Raw genomic sequence first — 14,600 nt, forward strand, 5'->3', positions numbered from 1 at the left:
AAAAGCAGAGAGTTAAGTGGGTCAGGAGAAGGGTTACGAGTGATGCTGCAAGACCAGAGATAAGCCATCAGGCAGTTGGAGGGGAAAGCATTTTATCTAGAAGAACAGGCCTGACTGTTGTTCCATCCAGATAAGCACTAGAGCTTCTCTGTGTAGGAATAGCCGTTGTGGAATATCCCTGCCTAAATACCTCCTGAGATAGATAAACAGTGCTTTGCACTAAACCCTCTTTTGGTCCAGTGCAGAATGCCATAAGCCAAGTGGTGCAAAGACTCTGAGAACGATGAATTAGAGGGTACCCTGAGCACCCGTGGGAGAATTATTGTAGTGTAAAATCACCACTTGGCTTATTCCACCACCCTTTTCCTCTAAAACGAAACTTTGGATTAAGGATTCTGGTGGTGTATGCTTGGTAGCGGAACAGGGCAAATGACCAAAGATAAAACTGCATCAGAGGTCCATCCACGGTTTACTCAGCCTAGCTTAGACATGCATGGATCAGCCTGAAATAACAGAAAATGTTTCCCTATTAACATCCTCAGTCTCAAAGAAGTCTCGGCTAAGTGGCAGTACATACAATGAAATGAAGTATGTGGGCAGTAACGCGGTCATCCGAATTTGGCAAGACAGGAGAGCCAGAGATCATTAAAGTATTTTGCATCAAGGTGAATGAACTGGCTAGTGATGGTATCTTTAACACCATTCCTTCCCTAAGAACTGAAGTTTTCTTTCATAATTGAATCTATACCAACCCCAGAAAGTCCTTCACCTTTCATCTGTCACATAAAGTTGCCTCCTAAGAGTAGCTGAAGTGCCTTGTACAGGGTGCATCGTAGCAGCTTAATCTTAAAAACTTCCTCTCCAGCAGATATGAGAAGCATAAAAATGGTATCCTATTGATATTGTTATCGCTTTCCTCCTCTCTGGAGAATACAGAAAAATCAATGTTATGTATTAAATGGATCACAGCCCATATACATACTGGGGAGTCTCCATTAGAAACCACGAATAGGACATCCAGTGGCAGTTTTGCTAGCAGGGTCCCATGGAGATCTGTTTTTGACCTAGATCATTTAATATCTTATCAAAAATCTAACCAAAAAACCAGAGAAACAGACCCGGTAATGTTTACAGAGGAGGCAGATCTGTGAGAGCATGATAAAGATTAGGATGTCAGTTATCCAAAGCCATCCGGATCTGCTGGGTGGCTGGACTCATTTGACCAACACGTGTTTTAGTACGTCCCAGCTTCAGACCAGACATCCAAGGACCAGCGATGTTGGTCACGTTTTTAAGGAGGGAGGTTGTATTCTGAAAAGCAGTGATTCAGCCAAAGCTTCGAGGTCAGATAAACACAGGGTAAAAGTGCAACGCACAACCGTAAGCACAGCTCACTAGCTCCACAAACAATGAAAAGCCATTCATTGGAACACAAAGATATATATGAGTGTACACAGAGATATGTAAGTACAGGGAGAATAGTCTCAAGAAGCAGCAAGATGTTAAAGGGACAGTTACTGGAATATCGTTCCTAAGTCTGGCATCCCCACTTTGACAAATAAAAGAGACGTAACAGCATTAAAAAACACCTTTGGACTTCTGAAATGAGAGGTTTTTTGTTTCTTTTTACAATTACTTCAGAAAAGCGTTAGTGCTAGTTAGGACCGTTTTTTGCCCTGTGCTAGAACACCACCTAGCTCTGAAGGGCTTCTAAGAACTAACGTAATGCAAATAATCAATATCAACCTAGACTGCTTCAAACCTTGCTGTGTTCTAATATCTACTAACAACATCTGTTTTCTGACTGGAAGAACAGGGGAAAAGTTGAAGGCAAATAAGGAGAACATTTGACTGAAGAAATTAATTTTTAAAAAGAACTCCCCAGAAAAAGCACTTTAAATGCCTTATCATGGCCACACAGCAGCTGCATAACACTCAGTATGTACTGCAGGCATCCGAACCGCGTATTCACTGCTCGGGAAAAGCAACCGTCACCCAAACACTACACATCTCTGCCACTCCAGTAAAAGGAGAAGGTTTTCATGTTGGTTAGGACTTGGGTTGTTTTCAGGTCAGCCACCGAAACATCTCTTTGATAGAAAACAATATACAGAGGAATCCAAGGACAACTATATTCCACACTGCCCATAGCACGCTGGCTAAAACCGTCAGGCGGGGCCATCAGTTTTCTGTATGCACCATGCAATACCTCAACTTTTGTCTTCACGGAGACCAAAGACTGATACTAGCCACAGCCTTGGGCACAATGATTCTACACACCTCAAGCTAACCATTAAAAAAAAACCAATAAAAAATCCGCAATGACTGTACTCCCAGATGCCTGGATTAACCCATAAATGAGATAGAGACTGAACTGACAACTAGAAGTCAAGTGGCACTAATGCAGGCAGATGCTGTCCCCGAAATCATCCATTTTGGTGCTTGTAATGGCTGTCACCAGCACAGGTACATACGAGAGGGCACGCACAGGTGACAGCGTGCCCAGAAGAGCACATACAACAGCCCAGAATGCTCAGAGGAGCACTTGCATCTCGGTAAATCAGCTTAGCTACAGGAAGGCTGCTCAGGCCACGCAGATTTGTAGCAGCTGAGGATCTCGTCCTATAGGCAACGGATCCCCTTGTGCCTTAGAGAGCAGCTCATCCTTCCTAAGATGGGACCACTTCAGAAAAGATTTTGGAGAGCCAGAGCACCTGCGGTACCACCGACGGCAGACTGCCAAAATGCCTCTTCACAGCTTGTGTGAAAATACAGCTGTGTTTCAGGCACGTCTGCTGCGGCTCACGTGGAACTGAAAACAGTTTGACAACTTTTCTCGAGTTCAAGAGCAATCGCAGAGCTCCCTTTTGTAGGTTGGTACTGTTTCTTCACCAGCATGAACTGCCACAATCAGACGCAAACCTTTAAATATTTTTTTTTTCAAGACAGTTATCAAGAGACAGCCAGTGGCAGGCTATCACGGGAGATGAATTTGAAAACAGAGGCCAGTCAGATTTTGCAACTAACAGATAAAACCAAATCAACCTCAGAAACAAATTCCTCTACTCATTTCAAAGACGAGGCGGGGGGCGTAGGAACCAAAACAGATAAAGGCTTCAAGCAAGATCTCTTTTTTTCCATCTTGGAGATTTCTGGGAGTGCTTTGAATGGTTTATTTTAGCAAGGAATAAAAGTCCCTGCTCCTGATAGATTGCAGCGTTCTCTGCCCTGAAGACAGATCAATATTACAGATCACAAATAAAATAGTCAGAAGGATTGAAAACAGGATTTACAACTGAATAGCTACCACACCTACATGAAAATAATAATTTACATTCCTCACCACACCCTATAAACTACACACAAACAGCCTGAAACAGGAAAAGTAACAAAAATAATGGGAAAGAGCAGCAAATAGTGTCTTGACATTATTTGAACTGATATGAAAACAGGAGTTGAGGGCAGGAAAGTATTTCCTCTTGAAACCAAACAAAATAAGCTAGCAACCTTCAGCGGGTTTAGAGTTTCAGGCTTTCTCACTGAGACAAAAAAAATCCCCCAATCCTCCCAAATCTATGAAAAGCAGACGCTTTCCATAGAGAATGAGTTATTTGAAAAGCAATTTTCTGTTAAAAATCAGTTTTGACAGTGTAGTTTCATCTGGGCTCAGACATTCGATGCCACTAGAGCGTTAGCCAGGAATAAAAACTGGCATTTAGCTCTGAAGTTGTCAGGGTTAAAGACTTCTTGCCTAGGGGAGAGGTTCCTCCGTCCCAGAGACGGCCGGTGACAGATCAGAAGGGATAGAGGTTCACGATTTGTGTGGGAGTCTTGAATAATCTGTTCCTATTTTAATGTGAACATGGGTGGTAACATGGAATTACAGTGTGTGGAGGCGGGCTGGTGTGCACGGATTAATGAAAAATAATGAGATAATATTGAGCATTTATATAGTTTCGTTAGAAGGGCTCAGATTCTCCACCGACAGCAATCCTTGGGAAATGTCATATTGTGGGACTTCATTCCTAATCTCTACACCAGGAATTAATAGGAGACACAGAGGCTATTTCACAAGTATATTCCTTTGAAAAGAGCTTTCGTTCTTAGTCTTAAATTTTAAGCAATGAGAGTACTTACAAATTAATCCTTTCAATTCATATTCCATTGAATCCAGAAGTCATTGTGGCTCCTAAGGTACTCTGCTGCGAAAAAAAATAAACACTGATAATTGCATGCTGGAAATTATGACATGCACCAAGAAGAGAAAAAATAAGCACTGAAGGGCAGAAGGGTAAAGCTGGGGTTAGTGAGGACTAACTACATTAAGCCTGACTAAAAAGAAAAAAAAAAACAAAATAAATCAAGCAAATTCAAACTGCAATCCAAGCAAAATTTATTTTCAGCCCCTCGATTATTGTGAGTTTCATAACGTGATTTTGAGGACCTACCATTACCTCCTATTAACACAGTTGTGTTAGATATTCTGCGGTGTCTTCGTGGGAAATGATTCATTGGAGGGTTGGGATTTGACATTCGAGCACAGAGATGGAGAAAAACACACTTTGAATCACCACGTTTTGGAAACACAGATTCACCCTCAGAAGAAACTTTAGCAATTTCTTGAAAGCACTGCATAAAAATAAAAATGTTAGCGCTATACAAGCGAAAGTCAAGAACTGACACCTAATCTTTATTAACTGGGAAAAATACAGCGGGTTTTCGTAACGCTGCAGAAGGCACTTTGTCTGAACACACTGCCCAAAATCCATTTGTGCTGTTGTGCCCTGTTGGTGACAAGAGGAATTTCAACTTAATGCCAAGGTGTTGGGCAGGCAGGGCAGAAACACACTGCTTACCTGGCTACTAGATTGATCCAGGCAATCAACAAGAAGTGTGATGCTGCAGTTCAAAAGCCCCTCCGCAATTACATCATTTGATCCAGTAACAGAGAAAATGATGAAATATTTTGAAGCCAGTCTCCTCCCATAGACCAAATTAAGACTCGATGGTGATGACAGCATATGCAGACCCTGGTCACTGAAGTAATTTTTAAGCCCTTGGTGCTACTAAGAAGGAAAATGCTTTTGTTCAGTAGAGTCCCAGCAAACGTGATGCAGGGGAAGAATTATACACGATTCCTTGTTGTCTAGATAGAAGAGTTAAATGGTTAAGGTCAACCTGCCCTTTGCGTGGAGCTGCTGACAGGGTGATCTAGAGAAAAAGGTGATGGTACACCATGGTGTGACTCTTACCCAGACACTTTAACAAGCACGAACAACATGCTGGCCCTGCATCATGGCCAGGAGATTTCTAAGAGTCTCTTCCTTAATAACTTAAGGTCATGCACAGAATCTCACTCCCACAAATCACTCAGCAGTCTTTTAGTTTCTGCCTATGAGCTCTTTTCCTCATCTTCTTGGACCTTTATCTGAAGTCAAAACAAAGAGCTTCATCGTCCCCAAGAAGTTTTGGGACAGGATCACGTGTCAGTCAAGCCAGTCGTTTCTGTCCTACTATGGCACAACATGATTTTTCCTCCATGCATTAAATATTTGGACTGTCCCACTAGCTGAATCCTGGGTCTTTTTGAAGCAAACCCTGTAATTTGGCAATCCTGAGTGAAAGAAAACAGGGGAAAATCTGCTATTGGACAGAAGAATCCCTTGGGGACAATAAAGATCAAACATGACTTAAAGAGGAAGATTTAAGTTTTATTCAGATGATATCTTAAGGAGTTTCCATTTCATGTCAACGATGAACACTTTTATTATGGGGATAGGCTGGTTAATCTTTAACCAAGAATTTACAAGAGATTCCTAAAACAAGCAACAATTAATGCTTCATGAGATCTTCCTCTTATTCTGTAGAGTTTGTACTGTGAGCGCTACCAGATTGATAGGTGTGTTACAAAAGAAAAAACAAGTTATGTGAACTTGTGATGTGAACTCCCCAATAAATCCCTACTGGGAAGATCATGTCTGGATATGGCAGAGGAGAACCCAGCAGAAAAAAAAACCCCACATGCTGAGGGAAGGGCTCAAAGGAATTGTTTATGCAGCTCCAGTGTTTTCCAGAAAAAAAATCCTGGACCTTGGCCTCCTAACACATTTCAAAAACATGGTCAACCAAGAGGCAGATGACTGATGCCACCATTTCACATAGCAGGACCTTAGGGGGAATACTTCTCTAGCTCAGGCTGACACTGATGAAAACTGTCATTAGCTTCGATGAATATTAAAAGTGGATCCACACCAAAAGTGCCAGTCTCATAACCCATACTCACGACCCCAACTCACAACACATTCAGTTTCTCCATCTAATTAACGGGATTTGTTATCAGGTAGAAATGCAGCTCCTTTGAGGTGCCAAATTGCCACGTGTGTTTCCTGCTGCAAGAAAGAAAAGCATATGCAAAGATCCAGAAAGCTTGAATGGAAAACCCTTTCATGTCAGAAGTTTATTTTTATTGGTAAAATATTAAATAATATACAGAATTAAAAACTGCACTTACACTTCTGAGAAGAAATAATTCTTGGACAAATTATATGCTTGTTCCTGAGATTCCCTACATTTATTCCAGTAGCTGTGCACTCAAGACAGTACAAACCTTTATAATATAATCCTTTTCACAAAGTATTACAAAGTTTCTGCAGCTTCTTTTATTTATACACACATACAGACTCACACTCTCACATGGCTGTACAACACTCACACATGTACAGAGTACACACATACAGATGTGGAACCATGTGTATGCATGTATACTAAGAAGAAAAACAAAATAATAACAAGTCCCATAGTTCGGTCTATAGCGGCAAAACATTTTTAGCAGGGGGGATACAGGTTTACATTAGGGTTGCTCACATGCACCACTGTCACAGTGATCATTTCTGAACTCCTTTTATAAGAGCATGTTCCAATGATAATTCCCAGTGTCTTCACTGGCGTTTGGAATAGACTCATGATGTATCTGGTTTTTTTAAAAAAAAAATTTTAATGTAATTTAAAAGATTCCTCAATCTGAGCTCAGAACTTGTCACAGAACTAAAAACATCGTAACCTGGGAGAAAAGTGGTCATTTGCCAGATTACTCACCTGGCTTGCTTCAGGAGAAACTGGGCACTAAACTGGGCAGAGTGCAACTCTGTATGAGTCAGTGAAGATGTCGTGAGAAACGGGTGAGACCCGACAGCCTGATATGACGCTCACAGCACGGTGCGCGCTTTGCTGTGATTCCACTGCTTCAGTGCAGTCCCTGTTTGCAGGAGGACCTGAACAACCTACATGAGGTTACCAGAATTTGGCCCAAGGAGCGTGAACCCGTGGACAACCACAGCAGTCGCTCACCAAATGCATTTTTCTTCTTGAACTCAAAAATGCAAGAATCTGGGAAATAATTATGGCAATCGGTCAGAAAGGGATATGGTCTCCTCACCTTTGTTATTATTAAAAAGAAATATCTTAAATATAAATTTAAAAGACAAAAGTGGCTACCGTGCATGCGCAGTAACTGCCTTTCAAAGAAATCTCAATGGGATCTTTTTTTTTTTTATTATGTACCTAAATACATATTTACAGAACAGCGGCTTCAGTCTACTGGGGAAAAAAAAAGGCATTAGAAATACACTATATATAAATATGTATGATATGTAAAACAAGTCCCATCTAAACTTATATAAGACAACGACAACTCTAAAGAAGCTTTTCTGGTCTCTCAGGTAGATAAAGGATATGAGTCCTGTAATTCTTACACAGGCAAATCTCTCCCATTAGAGTAAATGGCAGTTTTGCCCTAGCTAAGAGATTAGACCTAATCCAAACCCCATCATCAAAGTCAATAAGAGTCTCCACTGAGTAGGTTTTGGATCAGACCAAAAGATCTTTTTTCTTTTTTTTGTGTGTTATTTTTAATAAACATCAATATTAAGTGCTTTGCTTAAAAAAAAAGCTGCAATTAGAAAAGGAAGGAAGAGGCAAGAACAGGTATGTCCTTAATTCATATACTGGATGTGTTTCAATGTCAAATAAAAGCAGGAGGTATGAGCTTTAGCCTTAACTTACAGTTTCTCATCTTTTGTCAGTCATAATATGAATTTACTTGAACCTTGTCTTTAAGCGTATTTAAGAAAGAGCATTTTGTTTCACTGATTTGTGTGGACTGAGTAAAGGAAAACGAAACCACTGTACATGAATAGGATAGCAGGAAAAGTATTGCACTTGAACAGAAAAATAACCCAAAAAGGTGGTTTTGTTGGTGACTTTTTTTTTTAAACTAATGTAAGCAAATCATCCACGTCTGCAATGAGCACATTTAGAAAGCAGGAACCAAGAATGAAGCATACAAAGTAAATTTGGGGTTGGTAACCCCCACCCTGGAATACAACAGTAGTAAAACATTTTTTAAAGCATTTTCTTCCAACAGGAAAAAAAATTATATGACTTTTTTTACTTTACAATTTTAAATCTTTCTAAACATTTTCATTAAAAGTTTCCAGTTTCTCATAAAAAGATATACATTTTAGGAAAAAAAAAATACAACCAGAAAATAAAACCAACTAAAAAGGAAGGCAAATATACAGTATTATAATTACACCACTGTGGAGTCATCTTGGAAGGTACCCTAGATCTTTAAAGTGTTACAAAGAGTACGTACCTTAATGTTATTTGTTTTCTCAAATCAACTATCTTTTTTTCATTTTCCTGTTTTTAATACAAAACTACACTTGAGTACAAAAATATGTAAACAGACTGTACAGCCAATGAACAAAAAACAAAAAAACAAACCCATAAACAAACCCCCAACCCCCTTAGACAGTCCAAAGCTACAGGAGATAAGAGCAGGCCCAGACTTAAAGCTCGGAGAAGGAAAAAGGGGAGAGAGAAAGAGAAAACCACTGAAAGCCAGAAGAGACTGCTACATGGCAGAGGAAGTGAACATGTTCAAGCTCTGAGGACACTTGACAATTTGTCAAATAATTGATCACAGTTTCAGAATCTGAATGACTACAAAAATAACCAAAAAAAAAGTCCTTCCCTTGTTACAGGGTGTTCAGGAACGAACATCCGTTTCCAGTAAGCAATGTCAAATCCCAGTAAGTGCATAGTAGGGGATTCAGTGACCTCTACACCCCTTCAAGAAGTTTTTTTTATTCGATATCACTTGAGGTAAAACTAAATGGCCCGATCTACTGCAAACTGGCCTCGTTGTGCCAATAACAGAGTCACACTCTCCACTGTGCCTTGCAGGAGGCGTCCATATCTTATCCGTGACTGATAACGCAGATGAGAGGCTACTGGTGGTATTCACGTACCGCCGAGCGTGAGGGATTAAGGCCACTACACAAACGTAAGCAAACGCACCTTCACCACAGAGCCCCGACACCGAGTGTGGGCAACCAAGACTCAACCAGAGCTGCTGCACTGCATCAATTAGCAAATAAGGCTCTGATGTCACAAGTACAGTGATTATCAAGTCCACGGTTTACTGCAAAGCTCCTACCTGCTTCCAGATGTAATCGACGGGATGGCAGAAGGCTAGTCAAGTGCTCAAATGTTTCCTTGGGCTGCAGTGCAGTCGCCTAAATCAATACCTGCTGCAACGCGACGCTTCGGGTCAAGATGCTCCCCTTCTCCCAAGAGTACACATCATATGAGTTTCTCTCGAGACATGATCTGATAAACTTTGTCACTTGCTCTGTTAAAATACTTCACGTACTGCCAGTAAATACACCACAGTCCTTTTTTTTTGAAACTGTAAATAATACTAGGTTTTACTACATCAGCGTAAGTCTTTGCATAAATAGTCATTTCCCTCCGCTATTAATTGGGTCCCATGATTTGTATGCAAAGGAAAAGCTGTTGCAGAAGCAGAGAGCATGAGCAGTTATCCTCCCAAGTGAGGATCCACACAAACATATCAGTAACCACCTTTCCAAAGGCTGGAAGCAACTAGGAACTGGCAATGCATGCCTACACGATCAACTCAGAAGTGAGGTGATTTAAATAGATACCACTTTTCTTATGTTGACTTGCTAAGCGTGCAGCACAGCAAAATGTCAGCACGCCACCTCCTCCTGACTGTCCACTGTTTGCTCCAGAGCCAAGCATTGGCTGTAGGACACTAAATCAGAAACCAGTGACCTTCTCCTTGCCCAGCACTTCAGGACGACTCCTCATAGGATAAAAGGGAATATATTCACTACAAAGCAAACTGCCTCTTTGTTACCCAATTCCTCATTGCTCCTCCCACAGACTCTGTGACTGCCATGGGTCCAGACCCCAGCAGATAGGTGCCAAGGAATTGACACTGGGCTCAAAGTCTGACCAAAGGTGTGCTGGGCTACTCCCATCCCCTACCAGCATGCATCACACTGTGCCTGTGCCGTGACGCTCAGACACTGCACCCGTGCAAGGTAAATAACTAGATCTGAAACTAGGTCAACAATCTGTCAGGAAAGTACCGAAACGCACACTGCACTTTTCACCAAGGCGTTCCAGCTAATAAACCCCCACAACATCCACAGATGGGCTCCTCTCATCTCTAAGTCAATTATTAGGGTGGCAGCAGCATGGCAGTCAAATTTGCAAACCATTTCCAAAGGACTTTTGTTCTTGTCAGATTTCTTTTTCCAGGCTGAAGCAAGTGGCAGATGCTTTTAAGTCTGCATCAGCTCTTAAGTGGGAACTTAAAAGCAAAGTCCATTTTAAAGCATGCTTTACTTAAACCTGCGGAGGGGAAGAAAAAAGGGGACGGCTGCCTGGCACTCTTATGGGGCACGGTGTAGCCTCGGCACCGTTCTGGGGACGCTGTGTTGGTTGGGATTAGCTCTGAGACCAGCTCTGGCTGGAGAGTTGGAATGCACTTTGCCAGGGTAATTTTCAGCCCTTCTCACTCCCAAAAGCCAGCTGACTCCAGGAAATCTCACAGCAAAGTACTGAGACGGTCCTTTCTCCAGGTCAGGCTGCCAAGGAGGGTGCAGAAGGGGAGCGGGATCAGCCTCACTACACCAGAGGAGAAGGGATGTGTACTTTGGGTTGGTTTCTGTCGTGCATTCTGAAAGGGTACGGTAGGATATCATGAACGACATCACAAACTTCCAAAATGCATTTGAAAAAGGCACATATACAATAAAGCATATATCTAATTATACAATACCATATATATATAAATATACTTTCTCAAAATCTCCAGCTGCCCCAGACCATAGACCATTACTATCATCCCTTTTTTTTTTTTTTAAATGATATTAAGTCAAGCCAAGATGCAAATTTCTAGCCTCAAATCCAATCTCATCACAGTTTTCCTAAAATCTCACACTGAGTTTAGGTGACCCAGGTATCAGTGAAGCCTCCTTTCTTTCTCCTCAGTACTTATAACGCACAGTGAAGAGTTAAGGAAAGGAACATCATTTAGCAAAAGAACCATATTACTGAGGCTCTTGTCCTTGGCTGAAATAAGCACCTTTCCCTAAATTATCTCCAAAGTTTCTTTCTGGAGGAAGAAGTGTCTGTTGTCTGGCTTCTTTCAAATATGAGAAAGTTAGCTCGGGACCAAGCCAATATTAACAATGTCCTATTAAAGGCCAGTTTTGAACGGTTTGGTCTAATTCCTGGCCTCCTCTTCCACTTGACAGCCCCAATTTAGGAATGCCCTTGTAAACAGAAAGAAATTTGGAAACTCTTAAAATTTACTAAATTTAATTCCACATAGTTATTTTGTGAGCTCTGTCCTTTCATTGTAGAAACTACTACCATTAAAAAATCAGGCCAGTTAACGAATCAGATCCTTTCTCTCAAATATAGACCAATAAAGGTTAATGCCTGGACACCTTTCACATCATACTGTAGATGGAAGCACTTTTTAAGGAGAATAAAATTGTTTTAATCCCATAAGTCACTGAGTAAAGCGCTCACTTTACTGAAAAATGCTATATATTTTGATGTGCACTCCTAACTGATTGCAAAGAGAGGCGGCTGTAAAATTTATTGGCCGTAACAGCAGATATATGGATAATGCCCTTTGCTTCAAGAATATGGATCACACCAAGAACAGAATAAGCAGTGACACTTCTATTTCAATTAATAGGCTTGTAATATCCTAAATTGAGTCAGAATCTTGCCATTTTTGATGTAAAACAAAGCAAAAGGGTTTACTGGCAGAGATATGTGAAGAAATGGCTTTTTTTTAAATGAAAATGGGGAATGTTCACAGGAAGCCAATTCTAAATTTGCAAATGCATGTTTTTAACTGGAAACCTAATTCCAAGAATTTTAAGAGAGACCAATAAAAATCAGCCAGGTTCAATTTCCAACAGCAAATACTTAGAACAAATGGATCCGCAGGCCAAGGATTATCTACTGAAATTCCTAGTACACTGTGAACAACTAATGAGCTCAACAAAACTCGAGAGCTTTTCTTAGAAATCTGCAGAGAATAGTCAAGAAAAAACCAAAATCTGTGAGGCCCCGTTTTGCACACTTCCGTGTAAGGGCAAACTGCTTTATACAAAACTGTCCAATAATTTTCAGTAGGAAGTGAATGCTAAAATAAATGCTCATCCTAAACTTCGTTCAACATTTGAACTAAATCTTAATCTTTCTCCCTTCCCTAGCTCTAGGATGAAAAACCTCAGTAAGCATTCAGAAAAAGGACAGTGATAATAAAAATTAATGCAACCCCCTAGCTTCTTGCCCTCCAAAAATTGCAGCTGTTGGAAGATAACTAAATCAACGTGTCTCCCCGCTGCCTCGTGCCTGTGATAACAGGGCATGGCCGTGCTCATACAGATCTCACATGCTACCACTGGAACAAGAAGTTGGGCTTAACTGAAGCCAGCTACAAAACCACCGAGCATCCCCATCTGATCTTTTAAACATCTACAGAATATACAGGAGGTATCAATGAATGAAAGTGCACACTAATGAACTGCAGATATAATTGCAGCCAACCTAGTTGTGGATACACAAGAGATTCTTTGCCTTTCCCGTATTCCAGTGCTTTCCCAAACACAGTCAGATTTTTTGAAATGCATTTTCCCTAGTGCTAACTATTACAATAAATCATAGCCCGTGTTATTTCCACTGATCACAGAGGGGAAAAGGGAGTGTTGCTCCTCCGAGACCAAAAGGGATTGCCGGCAACCCTTTGCTCTCCGCTCAGGCACGTGTCTTTCTGGAGGCCCCTGAAGGCCTAGAGACCTTCAGGCCCAGCACCTTTGCACATTGTCCTTTAAAGACCTTTCCTGCCTCAGCAGAAATCACTACCACTGGTTTTTTGTTTTGTTTGGGTTTTTTTCATGTTTTTTTTCTTTATTTTATTTTTTTCCTCCTGGTAGCATGCTGTAAAAGCAACCCCCCTTTCTGTGTTTCGAAGCACACTGTGATGCAGAACGTGGTCGGCCACCTCCTAAGCCAGCCTTCATAGCTGCAGAGAATCAGCCATCTGGAACAGAAGTGATGCCCTCCAGCATCTCCTCGGTTTCCTCCCGCATCAACTCCTATGACTGCACCAAGGACAAAAAAATATGAATGGTCTGGAGGACGGCAGCAGTTCATTTGCCTGAGTTTCCTCTACATTAAGATGAGGAAAGGAGGAGGGGGAGGAACCCAGCAACATTAAGAACAATGTTGGGAATAGGTCTTTAAATCTGTCTCTCCAAAGTCTGTATATTCCCAGCCTTGATAGCTCTCACATTACACAAGATGACATTTCTCTCCATATTGTATTATAATTAATAGGGTACTGCAAGACTTTACCAGCTCCTACTTAATAGCATTTCAGTGCTGGGAAGAAGTCATCGGGTAATCTGGCCATGATCTACTGTATCCTTTCTAAACACAGGTTCTAGCTGCCAAGAATGTCACCATAAAAAGATTTCAATCAATACCACTCAGCTCCTACTTTCAAATGCTCCAGGTCTAGGAGGAGAAGGAAAAAAACCCAGTACCCTCAAAACGAACAGCAAACTGGCACATACATCAAGTATGCAGATTGAAGCGAGCAGATGGGAACTCATTATGGCCTGATCTTGCTCTCTCTTTTATACTTCAGTAACTTTACACTTTGGAAAAGGTCTCACCAAGTGCATGGCGATGGTGTGCATGGAGGGGGTTAAACCCATGCAGATCTTTCCATTCTCAAGCTGTGCTCTTGTTGCCAAACAACAACATTTCAATTGTGATTGGTACAAACAGTTGGGTTTCAATGGCAATCTGTCACGTACGTTTAAGCCCATTTTTTACTGATGCAACCTGCAACTTGCTGGGTGGTTGCTGACTTTGTTATTTATTGGGAGAGAAAGAAAGGAAACAAAACAGATCGGTGGTTTGTTTTTTTCTTGTCCAGTCTGTAGTTCAAGGACTTGCTATGGAGTCTGTTTCTCCATTTGTTTTCCCTATAGCGAATTGAATAAATTTAGAATAAAAAACGAAATTTGTAAATACAGATCAAAGCACAGCACCTGAACCTCCATGTATCACTTTGTGAAGCAGTGTGGAAGGTCACATGTGATTTATTCATTTGCAGGGCTTCTGTGCTCTCCAAGAGCAAAGGCTATCCAGCAAAACCTGCAAACACTTCCAAGACTAAATTAGAGTAGAAT

This window comes from Apaloderma vittatum, unplaced genomic scaffold, assembly GCF_000703405.1.
Source record: "Apaloderma vittatum isolate BGI_N311 unplaced genomic scaffold, ASM70340v1 scaffold3917, whole genome shotgun sequence".
Classification (NCBI taxonomy): Eukaryota; Metazoa; Chordata; class Aves; order Trogoniformes; family Trogonidae; genus Apaloderma; species Apaloderma vittatum.